We start from the raw sequence: 12078 nt of genomic DNA on the forward strand, positions 1-12078 counted from the left end.
GAGCGGCGGAATTCCAAGGGAGGAGAAAGCAAAGCATGGAACTCATGGCTTTCTCCCTATGATTCTTTAGCCTTGCAGTTAAATTAATTATTTTTTCTTTTCTTTTACAATTTTTTTTTCTTCTTCTGCTAAATTTTTTTAACTTTTACCCTTTTGTTTTTTAACATTTTTTAACTAGTTTATCTAATATATATATATTTTTTTCCTTTTTATACTTTTTCTTTTTTGGTTTTCTTTTCTTAATTTTTTTTTCTTTCTTTCTGAACCTCTATTTATCCCCTTTCTCCCCCCCCCCCCCCCCACGATTTGGGATCTCTTCTGATTTGGCTAAAGCATATTTTCCTGGGGTTGTTGCCACCCTTTTAGTATTTTACTTGCTCCTTCATATACTCTTATCTGGACAAAATGACAAGGCGGAAAAATTCACCACAAAAAAAAAACAAGAGGCAGTACCAAAGGCTAGGGACCTAATCAATCAATACAGACATTGGTAATATGTCAGGTCCAGAGTTCAGAATGACGATTCTCAAGGTTCTAGCCGGGCTCGAAAAAGGCATGGAAGATATTAGAGAAACCCTCTCGGGAGATATAAAAGCCCTTTCTGGAGAAATAAAAGAACTAAAATCTAACCAAGTTGAAATAAAAAAAAGCTATTAATGAGGTGCAAACAAAAATGGAGGCTCTGACCGCTAGGATAAATGAGGCAGAAGAAAGAATTAGCGATATAGAAGACCAAATGACAGAGAATAAAGAAGCTGAGCAAAAGAGGGACAAACAGCTACTGGACCACGAGGGGAGAATTCGAGAGATAAGTGACACCATAAGACGAAACAACATTAGAATAATTGGGATTCCAGAAGAAGAGGAAACAGAGAGGGGAGCAGAAGGTATGTTGGAGAGAATTATTGGAGAGAATTTCCCCAATATGGCAAAGGGAACAAGCATCAAACTCCAGGAGGTTCAGAGAACCCCCCTCAAGATCAATAAGAATAGGTCCACATCCCGTCACCTAAGGTAAAACTGACAAGTCTTAGTGACAAAGAGAAGATCCTGAAAGCAGCCAGGGAAAAGAAGTCTGTAACGTACAATGGTAAAAATATTCGATTGGCAGCAGACTTATCCACAGAGACCTGGCAGGCCAGAAAGAGCTGGCATGATATATTCAGAGTACTAAATGAGAAAACATGCAGCCAAGAATACTATATCCAGCTAGGCTATCATTGAAAATAGAAGAGAGATTAAAAGCTTCCAGGATAAACAAAACCTGAAAGAATTTGCAAATACCAAACCAGCTCTACAGGAAATATTGAAAGGGGTCCTCTAAGCAAAGAGAGACCCGAAAAGAAGTAGATCAGAAAGAAACAGAGACAATATACAATCACAGTCACCTTACAGGCAATACAATGGCACTAAATTCATATCTCTCAATACTTACCCTGAATGTTAATGGGCTAAATGCCCCAATCAAAAGACACGGGGTATCAGAATGGATAAAAAAATAAAACCCATCTATATGTTGCCTACAAGAAACTCATCTTAAACCCGAAGACACCTCCAGGTTTAAAGTGAGGGGGTGGAAAAGAATTTACCATGCTAATGGACATCAGAAGAAAGCAGGAGTGGCAATCCTTATATCAGATCAATTAGATTTTAAGCCAAAGACTATAATAAGAGATGAGGAAGGACACTATATCATACTCAAAGGAACTGTCCAACAAGAAGATCTAACAATTTTAAATATCTATGCCCCTAACGTGGGAGCAGCCAACTATATAAACCAATTAATAACACAATCAAAGAAACATATCGACAATAATACAATAATAGTAGGGGACTTTAACACTCCCCTCACTGAAATGGACAGATCATCCAAGCAAAAGATCAACAAGGAAATCAAGGCCTTAAATGACACACTGGACCAGATGGACATCACAGATATATTCAGAACGTTTTCATCCCAAAGCAAAAGAATACAATTCTTCTCTAGTGCATATGGAACATTTCCAGAATAGATCACATTCTCGGTCCTAAATCACGTCTCAACCGTTATCAAAAGATGGAATCGGGCGCCCTGGGTGGCTAAGGGGTTAAGCCGCTGCCTTTCGGCTCAGGTCGTGATCTCGGGAGTCCTGGGATCGAGGCCCAGCATCGGGCTCTCTGCTCAGCGGGGAGCCTGCTTCCCTCTCTCTCTCTCTGCCTGCCTCTCTGTCTACTTGTGGTCTCTCTCTGTCAAAAAAATAAATAACATCTTAAAAAAAAAAAAAAAGATTGGAACATTCCCTGCCTATTTTCAGACCACACTGCTCTGAAGCTAGAACTCAATAACAAGAGGAAATTTGGAAAGAACCCAAATACATGGAGGATAAACAGCATCCTTCTAAAGAATGAATGGGTCAACCAGGAAAATTAAAAGAAGAATTGAAAATATTATGGAAACAAATGATAATGAAAACACAACGGTTCAGACTCTGTGGGACACAACAAAGGGCATTCTGAGAGGAAAATATATAGCGGTACAAGCCTTTCTCAAGAACACAAGAAAGGTCTCAGGTACACAACCTAACGCGCCACCTAAAGGAGCTGGAGAAAGAACAAGAAAGAAAGCCTAAACCCAGCAGGAGAAGAGAATCATAAAGATCAGAGCAGAAATCAATGAATAGAAACCAAAAAAACAATAGAGCAAATCAACGAAACTAGGAGCTGGTTCTTTGAAAGAATTAATAAGATTGATAAACCCCTTGCCAGACTTATCAAAAGAAAAGAGAGAGTGACCCAAATAAATAAAATCATGAATGAAAGAGGAGAGATCACAACGAACACCAAAGAAATACAGACAATTATAAGAACATACTGATGAGCAACTCTACGCCAACAAATTTGACAATCTGGAAGAATGGATGCATTCCTAGAGATCATATAAACTACCACAACTGAACCAGGAAGAAATAGAAAGCCTCACAGACCCAAAGCAGTAAGGAGATTGAAACAGTCATAAAAAATCTCCAACAAACAAAAGCCCTAGGGCAAGCTGGCTTCCCGGCGGAAATTCTACCAAACAGTTAAAGAAGAACTAATTCCTACTCTCCTGAAACTGTTCCAAAAACTAGAAATGGAAGGAAAACTTCCAAACTCCATTTTATGAGGCCAGCATCACCTTGATCCCAAAACCAGACAAGGATCCCATCAAAAAAGAGAACTACAGACCAATATCCTTGCTGAACACAGATGCAAAAATTCTCGCCAAAAATACTAGCAATAGGATTCAACAGTACATTAAAAGGATTATTCACCACGGACCAAGTGGACGCTTATTCCAGGGCTGCAAGGTTGGTTCAACATCCGCAAATCAATCAATGTGATACACACATTAATAAAGAACGGAACAAGAATCATATGATACTCTCCATAGCTGCTGAAAAGCATTTGACAAAGTACAGCATCCCTTCCTGATCAAAACTCTTCAAAGTGTAGGGATAGACAGCACATACCTCAATATTATCAAAGCCATCTATGAAAAACCCACCGCAAATATCATTCTCAATGGAGAAAAACTGAAAGCTTTCCCGCTAAGGTCAGGAACACGGCAGGGATGTCCGTTATCACCACTGCTATTCAACATAGTACTAGAAGTCCTAGCCTCAGCAATCAGACAACAAAAGGAAATTAAAGGCATCCAAATCGGCAAAGAAGAAGTCAAACTATCACTCTTTGCAGATGATATGATACTATATGTGGAAAACCCAAAAGACTCCACTCCAAAGCTGCTAGAACTTGTACAGGAATTCAGTAAAGTGTCAGGATATAAAATCAATGCACAGAAATCAGTTGCATTTCTCTACACCAACAACAAGACAGAAGAAAGAGAAATTAAGGAGTCCATCCCATTTACAATTGCACCCAAAACTATAAGATATCTAAGAATAAACCTAACCAAAGAGACTAAGAATCTATACACAGAAAACTATAAAGTACTCATGAAAGAAATTGAGGAAGACACAAAGAAATGGAAAAATGTTCCATGCTCCTGGATTGGAAGAATAAATATTGTGAAAATGTCTATGCTACCTAAAGCAATCTACACATTTAATGCAATTCCTATCAAAGTAGCATCCATTTTTTTTAAGAAATGGAACAAATAATCCTAAAATTTATATGGAACCAGAAAAGACCTCGAATAGCCAAAGGAATATTGAAAAAGAAAGCCAAAGTTGGTGGCATCACAATTCCGGACTTCAAGCTCTATTACAAACCTGTCATCATCAAGACAGCATGGTACTGGCACAAAAACAGACACGTAGATCAATGGAACAGAATAGAGAGCCCAGAAATAGACCCTCAACTCTATGGTCAACTCATCTTCGACAAAGCAGGAAAGAATGTCCAATGGAAAAAAGACAGCCTCTTCATAAAATGGTGTTGGGAAAATTGGACAGCCACATGCAGAAAAATGAAATTGGATCATTTACTTACACCACACACGAAAATAGACTCAAAATGGATGAAGGATCTCAATGTGAGAAAGGAATCCATCAAAATCCTTGAGGAGAACACAGGCAACAGCCTCTTCGACCTCAGCTGCAGCAACATCTTCCTAGGAACATCGCCAAAAGCAAGGGAAGCAAGGGCAAAAATGAACTTTTGGGATTTTATCAAGATCAAAAGCTTTTGCACAGCAAAGGAAACAGTGAACAAAACCAAAAGACAACTGACAGAATGGGACAAGGTATTTGCAAATGACATATCAGATAAAGGGCTAGTGTCCAAAATCTATAAAGAACTTAGCAAACTCAACACCCAAAGAACAAATAATCCAATCAAGAAATGGGCAGAGGACATGAACAGACATTTCTGCAAAGACGACATCCAGATGGCCAACAGACACATGAAAAAGTGCTCCACATCACTCGGCATCAGGGAAATACAAATCAAAACCACAATGAGATATCACCTCACACCAGTCAGAATGGCTAAAATCAACAAGTCAGGAAATGAGAGATGCTGGCGAGGATGCGGAGGAAAGGGGAACCCTCCTACACTGTTGGTGGGAATGCAAGCTGGTGCAACCACTCTGGAAAACAGCATGGAGGTTCCTCAAAATGTTGAAAAATAGAACTACCCTATGACCCAGCAATTGCACTGCTGGGTATTTACCCTAAAGATACAAACGCAGTGATCCGAAGGGGCACGTGCACCCGAATGTTTTATAGCAGCAATGTCTACAATAGCCAACTATGGAAAGATCCTAGATGTCCATCTACAGACGAATGGATAAAGAAGATGTGGTATATTATACACAATGGAATACTATGCAGCCATCAAAAAGAAATGAATCTTGCATTTGCGAACAACGTGGATGGAACTAGAGGGGTATCATGCTTATCGAAATAAGTCAATCGGAGAAAGACAACTATCATATGATCTCCCGATATGAGGGAGAGGAGATTCAACATGGGGGGTTAAGGGGGTAGGAGAAGAGTAAATGAAACAAGATGGAATTGGGAGGGAGACAACCATAAGTGACTCTTAATCTCACAAAACAAACTGAGGGTTGATGGGGGGGGGGGGGGTTGGGGAGGGGGGTGGGATTATGGACACTGGGGAGGGTATGTGCTATGGTGAGTGCTGTGAAGTGTGTAAACCTGGTGATTCACAGACCTGTACCCCTGGGGATAAAAATATATTATATGTTTATAAAAATAAAATTATTTAATAAAAAAAAAAGATGATACGATATATAGAAAACCCAAAGACTCACTGATAAACTACTAGAACTGATAGATCAATTCAATGAAGTCACAACACAAAATCAACATACAGAAATCTGTTGTATTTCTACAGGCCAGTAATGAAGCAGCAGAAAGAGAAATTAGGGAATCCGTTCCACTTTCAACTGCATCAAAAACCATAAGACACCTAGGAATAAACCTAACCAAAGAGGTAAAAGATCTGTACTCTGAAAACTATAAAACAGTGGTGAGAGAAAGTGGAGATGACAAAAGAAATGGAGAGACATTCTATGCTCATGGAATGGAAGAACAAATATTGTTAAAATGTCTATACTACCCAAAAATATCTATAGGCTCAATGCAATCCCTATGAAATAACACTGGCATTTTTCACAGAACTGGAACAAGGAACCCTAAGATCTGTATGGAATGAAAGACCTCAAATAGCCAAAGCAACCTTGAAAAAGAACAAGGAATGCGGAGGATCACAATTCCAGACCTTAAGCTATATTACAAAGCTGTAGTGATCAAGACAGAATGGTACTGACATAGAAACAGACACACAGACCAAAGGAACAAAGAGAGAAACCCAAAATGAATCCACAATTATATGATCAATTATCTCGATAAAGCAGGAAAGAATATCCAATGGGAAGAAGTCAAATCTCTCAACAAATTGTTTTGGAAAAAACTGGACAATATGCAAAAGAATGAAACTGGACCACATTCTTTACCATATACAAAAATAAACTTTAAATGGATTAAAGACCTAAATGCTGATACCTGAAAACCATAAAACTGCTAGAAGATAACATAGGCAGTAATTTCCTTGACATCAGCCATAGCAACTTCTTTCTAGATATGTTCCTGAGGCAAGGTAAACAAAAGGAAAAATATATTGTTAGGATTACAATCAAAATAAAAAGCTCTGCAATGAGGATGTCTGGGTGGCTCAGTGGATTGAGCCTCTGCCTTTGGCTCAGGTCATGATCCCAGAGTCCCAGGATCAAGTCCCACATCAGGCTCTCTGCTCGGCGGGGAGCCTGCTTCTCCCTCTCTCTCTGCCTGCCTCTCTGCTTACTTGTGATCTCTCTCTCTCTCTCTGTCAAATAAATAAAAAGCTCTGCAATGAAGGAAAACTGAAAGGCAACCTACAAAATGGGAAAAGATATTTGGAAATGACATAGCTGATAAAGGGTTAATATCCAAAATATATAAAGCACTTCAAACTTAACACCCAAAAACCATAATAATCCACTTTAAATAAATGGGCACAGAACGAAGCATGAATAAGACATTTTTTTTTCCAAAGAAAACATCAAGATGGCCACACCAGCCACATGAACAGATGCTCAGCATCAATGATCATTAGGGAAATGCAAATCAAAACTGACAATGAGATCTCACCTCACACCTGTCAGAATGGTTAAAATCAACAACACAAGAAACAACAGTGTTGGTATGGATGTGGAGAAAAGGGAAACCTCCTGCACTGTTGATGGGAATCAAACTGGTGCGGCCTCATCTAGAACACAGTATGGAGGTTCCTGAAAAAGTTAAAAAATACCCTGATCCAGCAATTATTCTAGTAGGTATTTAGTACCCTAGTATACAAAAATCTAATTCAAAGGCATACATGCACCCTGATTGTTTATACCCACCTTATCTATACTAGGCAAATTATGGAAACAGTCTAAGTGTCCACTGACTAATTTAGGATACAGAAGACATGGGGTTATATATATATATATATATATGAGGGAATATTACATAAAAAAGAAAGAAATCTGCCATTTGCAAGGACATGATGAAGCTAGAGAGTATTATGGTAAATGAAGTCAGTCAGTGAAAAAAATACAAATTCAGTACGATTTACCCATATGTGGAATTTAAGAAACAAAACACACAAGCAAAAGGAAAAGAAAAAGAGAGAGATAAACCAAGAACAGACTGTCAACTAAAGAGAACAAACTGATAGTTACTAGAAGGGAGGTGGAGGGGGGGGAATGGGTTAAATAGGTGATGGGAATTAGGAGTGCACTTGTTGTGATGAGCACTGGTGTTGTATGGAAGTGTTAAATCACTATATTGTACATCTGAAACTAATATTACATTGTATGTTAACTAACTGGAATTTAAAATAAAACTTAAAAAAAATTATGTATGGTTAAGCTATGCTATGCTTTAAGTAGCGATGGGGGGAAAAATGAAGTCAAGCTACGATTTTTCTCTCTTCAAAATGTATGAAAAATAAAAACGTTTTCAAACCAAAATATAAAGTTCACTGAAAGACCTACCTTATTAGAAATGCTAAAGAAAGTTCTTTCGGCAATAGAAAATGACACCAGATGGCATCACGGATCAGTACAAAGGAAGGCAGATTGTTGGGATGAGTAATGATAGATAAATTTAAAATACATTTCTTTCAGATTGCCGGGGTGGCTCAGTCGGTTAAGCATCTGCCTTTGGCTCAGGTCATGATCTCAGGGGTCCTGGGATGGAGTCCCACATCAGGCTCCCTGCTCAGTGGGTAATCTGCTTCTCCTCTCTTTCTGCCCTTCCCCCTGCTCCTTCTCTCTATCTTGCTCCTCTCAAATTTATTTTTTTTTTTTAAAGATTTTTATTTATTATTTGACAGAGAGAGATCACAAGTAGACGGAGAGGCAGGCAGAGAGAGAGAGAGGAAGCAGGATCTCCGCCGAGCAGAGAACCCGATGCGGGACTCGATCCCAGGAGCCGCGATCATGACCGAGCCGAAGGCAGCGGCTTAACCCACTGAGCCACCCAGGCGCCCCATCACTCTCAAATTAAAAAAAAAAATACATTTTCCTCCTCATTCTTAATTTCTTCAAAAGCTAACTATTTAAAGGACATACAATAACTAAGTATTGGGATTTATACATATTGTAGAAGTAAAATGACAACAACAGCACAAAGTATAGAGGTAAACATAGTTACTGTGAAGTAGTCTAAAATTTTGAAATTAAATATGGTAAGTTAAGCACATCTTGTAAAGCTTAGAGAGTCACTAAAAAAAAAACCTCAAGAATAGTTCATAAGCCAACAGTTGAGATAAAAGGCAATATTAAACAATGTCAGAAATTTATCAGGGATAAAAAGAGACACTCATAAGGAGGATGTCAATCCATCAAAAAACCATAAGCATCAATAAATACACATATGCAGCAATAGCAGACTTTCAAACTACTGAAGCACAATCTTTCAGAACTCAGAGTACAAAGAGACAAAGGTCCCTATGCTAAAATCAACTGTATTTCTATATATTAGCAAGAAAAAACTGTAAATTGAATTTTAAAAATGACTTACAGTTGCATCAAAAACATGAAAATACGTACAGGTACCAAATATACACATAACCAAATATGTGGAAAATGTAATCACTGAAAACTAAAAAATGGCACTGAAAGAAATTTACAATTATCCAGAAACTGACTGATAAATCCTCATTCAATTTCAATCAAAATTTCCTCAGCATTTTTTTTTGTAAGCATTTACAATATGATCTAAAATCACACAGAAATGCGAAGATGCTAGTGTAGCCTAACAATTTTTGAAAAACAAAATACAAAATACAAAGTTGGAAGACTCATATTACAAAATTTCAAAGCTTACTATAACGCTGTATTACTCAAGTCACTGTATTATTGGCCTAAGGACAGACCTATAGATAAATGAAACAGAATAAGAAGTCCAGAAAGACTCATAAATTATGTTCAACTGATATTTTTTTTTTAGAAATCATATTTGCTTTTTAAAAATAATATTTTATTGATTTTATCTATTTGAGAGAGAGGGAAGAGAAAGTGAGAGAGACATGAGAGGGGACAAGGTGAGAGGGAGAACCAGACTCCCCACAGAGCTGGGAGTCCGATGCAAGACTTGATCCCCGGACTCTGGAATCATGACCTGAGCCGCAGGCAGTCACGTAACCAACTGAGTCACCAGGTGCCCAAGTTCAACTGATTTTCAATAAAGATGCAAATCTAACTTAGTAAGGAAAGAATAGTTTTTTCAACAAATGATACTGGGGCAAGGACTATATGGGAAAAAAAAATAAACTTTTACCTTTACTTTAAACCACACACAAAAATACTTCAAATGAATCACAGACCTAACCATGAAAATAAAATTTAGAGGGTGTCTGGGTAGCTCAGTCGCTTAAGTATCCAACGCTTGATTTTTGGCTCAGGTGATGATCTCAAGATTGTGAGATCAAGCCCACGTGGGCTCTGTGTTGGGGCACACAGCCTGCTTAAGGTTCTCTCTCTCTTCTCCCTTTGTCCCCACTCTCTCTCTCCCTGTCTAAATTAATAATAAACAAAATTTAGAAATTTCAGGGGGAGGTGCCTGGGTGGCTCAGTGGGTTAAAGCCTCTGCCTTCAGCTCAGATCATGATCTCAGGGTGCTGGGATAGAGCCCTGCAGTGGGCTCTCTGCTCAGCAGGGAGCCTGCTTTCTCCTCTCTGTCTGCCTCTCTGCCTACTTGTGATCTTTGTCTGTCAATAAATAATAAAATCTTTAAAAAAAAAAAAAAAAGAAATTTTGGCGGGAAAAGGGGGAAAATTCATAATCTTGGGTAAGCTAAGATTTCTTAGGTCATAAAAGCACAAACATTAAAACAAAAGAATAAACCTGAAGTTAAAATGTTCTATTTCTTAAAAACACTGAGAATGAAAAGTCAAGCAAAAGACCAGCAGAAAAATATCTGCAATGTATAGATATTTGATAAAGTACCTGGATCCATAATATATAAAAGAATTCTTAAAATTCAATAATAAAATGTGCAGGAATGACAAAGTGGAGGATAGTGGTTTCTTCTGGGGACAAAGGAGAAATCTAGGGAATCCCGTTTTCACTATATTAATTCTTTAAAATTGCTGAGTAGTGGGTACGTGGACTTCTATTATAATTTTATCCTTTGTTTCATGTTTAAAATACTTATAATTTAAAAATTAGAAGTTAACACTAAACCCAAAGAGAAAGTTTAATTCATAGTACTCCATGAAATTATCATATGGTCACTAAACAACTTAATGGTGGATTTTTTGCCCATATCTATTCACCTATGTTTATTTGACATTAAACACAAGGACACACAAACATGTAAAACTGAAGAAAAGAATAAGATTCAGTTTAGATTTCTAGTTTCCTGCTATCCATTCCTACTTGGAGCTTAAATGTTTCTCCATCACTTCAAACAACTTACTAAAAGAATTCACTGATCTTTCCTCCTCATATGATGGATTCAGGTTCTTCTGTTTTATTAGTTTTATCATATTACAAGTCAAAAGGAGAGCATATTAGTTTAGGAGCACAAGTTCTAGAGCCAAATATGCCTGGCTTCAAATCTGACTACCACTGAAAAATTGCCTGATCTTGGGCAAGTTAATTAATCTCTCTGTGCTTCAGGATAAATGTTAAATAACTATAAGGTACTTAGAGCCAAACCTGGCAAATAATCATGTTCAATAAATGTTACCGTTCTTTTTATATTCTTATTGCTGCTATAACTATTATTACAACTATGTTCTAACTTATCTTTGCCTCTTCCTTTGTTATCCCTTAGTATCAAGGAAGGTACTTAGTCTTGTTACTTGTTCCCAGAACAATCTGACCTCTCTCTCCCTATTTCTGGTCATCAGTAGCAAAGAGCTAGACTACTACAGCCTTCTTCCTATAAGCCTTCCTTTTCTTCATTTCCTCTCCATTCCAAGCTATTATATGCTACTTCAGATTAATCTTTTATCCTTTTCATAAAATCCACTTTCCTTTAGCAGGAGAAGGTCTATGAGGTTTTATAGAAGGAAAAAAAAAGTATTTCACAGTGGGTTATGAATTAATCACTAGAATAAAAACTATGGCAGAAGAAAGTCTTAAGGTTGATTTTTAATGATACAATATGAAAGCAAGCTAAATTTATTACTATGAAAGTAGCAATGACATTATAAATACCTTTGAGTAGCATTAGCAGTTCCCTATTACTAACAGCAATCACTCCTAATATAGTTTGAGTTTGAGATTTGATTTATTATGAAAATCACCAGTCTTTTTTAAGTAATCACCTCTTTGGGCCCTAGTCTCTTTTGTTATAAATAAAATGTTATACAAATGTCATTAATCTATGCTCCTAGACCCTAAAAGGCAACACTAAGCCTAACATTCTTTCCTGATGAGCCCAAGCTAGGCTGAGTTATCCAGAAAATTAATACCAATGGATAAACTAGCAGAGATGAACCTATGTGTCATTTTGAACTACATAATCTTTGGAGTTTCTCCTAATTTTAAAGGTCTGTGAATCTACTCTAATGCTATACAAATCTATATAAAACTCT

General features: G+C 37.4%; 1 protein-coding gene across 7 annotated transcripts in view; it reads right to left on the bottom strand.

The window, feature by feature from the left end:
- Positions 1-12078, bottom strand: part of KIAA2026 (KIAA2026 ortholog) — a 142947-nt gene that overhangs the window by 102438 nt on the left and 28431 nt on the right. The window lies entirely within an intron of this gene.

Source organism: Lutra lutra, chromosome 13 (genome assembly GCF_902655055.1).
Source record: "Lutra lutra chromosome 13, mLutLut1.2, whole genome shotgun sequence".
NCBI classification, from domain to species: domain Eukaryota; kingdom Metazoa; phylum Chordata; class Mammalia; order Carnivora; family Mustelidae; genus Lutra; species Lutra lutra.